Genomic DNA, 1,694 nt, shown 5'->3' with positions numbered 1-1,694 from the left:
AGAGTGTGTGATTTCTTGCCCTCCCCTAGTGTGTAAAGACACTAGGAGACTAACGGTTTGTCGAGTGCATGCCTAGAAGGAACCATCAAGCTCTACTCTTCAATTCCGACCCCGAAAGGCTTTTTAGGACCTTGAGGACAAGGACCCTTGATAGAATTCGGAACCTTCCTCAAGCAAACATAGACCAACCAAACCCACACACCCTACCAATCATTGACACCATAACCCCACTTTAACCAAACAACACAATTGAGATCCCTATAGAAAATCCCTTTCACAACTTTCCACTTCCAAGTCCACCTCAATCACCACCCCCTCAAATACCAGAACCACCACCACAAATGGCTCTATGAGATCACAACCGGCCTAACCATAATGATTCATGTAACCCTATTAATTTTGGCACTTTGGCTCCCAACAACTTTGAGATGCATCCCGCCCAAGTTGGGTTGATCGAGAAGGATTTGTTCGAGGGGCATATTGAAGAGGTTGGTCATGCCCACCTACGAAAGTTCAAGAGAAAGGTCTCAATGATGAAGAAGAAAGGGGTATCCGAGGACACTCTAAGGACGATGTTGTTCCCATTCTCTTTGATGGGTAAGGCGGACCGGTGGTTGGATATTCACCCTCCGGATACATTCAAAACATGGGACGCTTTAGCTAAGGCGTTCATGGCCAAGTACTATCCATCATCCAAGACCACCATGCTTCGTAATGAAATCCATACTTTCCAACAAGAAGATGGGGAATCCTTGGGTGAAGCTTGGGATCGATATCAAGACCTTATTGCTAGTTGTCCCCACCATGGGATCCTGGAGTGGTACGTGTTAGTTATTTAGACCATGTTAATACTCATCTTATGATATTAAAATTACAAATTAATTTAATATGGTCTAAATCTACATGCATGCAAATAAAAGCAAGAAAAATGGTATTAAACCATCTTAAGACAAGAAAATCCTTACATTGTATAAGGTAAGTTTTGGGCACAACTCAAGGACTCCTTCCTTGATGTTGTTCTTGAGCTATGAAAATGGATGATCCTCCAAGACAACTAACCACCAAACTAGATGGTGATCTAAGGAAGCACCCAAGAATCAACCCAAAATACTACTAAAATACTAACTAGGTATATGTAGCAGTAAACCTTGTTTATTGTATATTTGATGTAATAGATAATATTATTACTTTGATAATATTATTAGTTTATTTTATATGGGTTTTAAATGTTTTAAGATGAACAAAATAAGAAGAAAAATGGTCTTTAAAAGCTCCAAGTGAGCCTTCCAAAACAACAAAAAAAGACCAATTTTTCCAACAACAAAAAATGGTGGAGTTTGGTGGTATTTATAGGCAACTTGGGGGGGGGGACAATTATGAGTGGAAAATTCCACCAAATGAACACTTGTAATGCCCTAAAAAAATCAGTCCATATGGACCATTTTGGGTCCATTTCGATTTTCGACATTTGCCCCACAAATGCTTATAAGTCTTATATTTAATTATCTTACATAATTAAATATTAATTTTACTATTTAACACTTAAATAATACAAATTAACTACCAATGACTACTTAACTATTAAGTGGTCATAAGACTATTTTATCAACATACAGTATGTCAATATTATCCCACTTAGCTAATTTTACAACCTCTTGTAAAATTTAATAGCTAATTAATTCCACGTAAAACAT

The 1,694-nt window shown here is 37.7% G+C and overlaps 1 non-coding gene across 1 annotated transcript; it reads right to left on the bottom strand.

The window, feature by feature from the left end:
• Positions 1-704: 704 nt before the first annotated feature.
• Positions 705-811, bottom strand: LOC141625066 (small nucleolar RNA R71). Its single transcript, XR_012534864.1, has one exon. It is a non-coding gene; the product is annotated as a small nucleolar RNA R71 (small nucleolar RNA).
• Between the last annotated feature and the right edge of the window lie 883 nt (positions 812-1,694).

The sequence above is a fragment of the Silene latifolia genome, chromosome X (genome assembly GCF_048544455.1).
Source record: "Silene latifolia isolate original U9 population chromosome X, ASM4854445v1, whole genome shotgun sequence".
Taxonomy (NCBI): domain Eukaryota; kingdom Viridiplantae; phylum Streptophyta; class Magnoliopsida; order Caryophyllales; family Caryophyllaceae; genus Silene; species Silene latifolia.
This window is presented reverse-complemented; position numbering and strand designations above follow the sequence as displayed.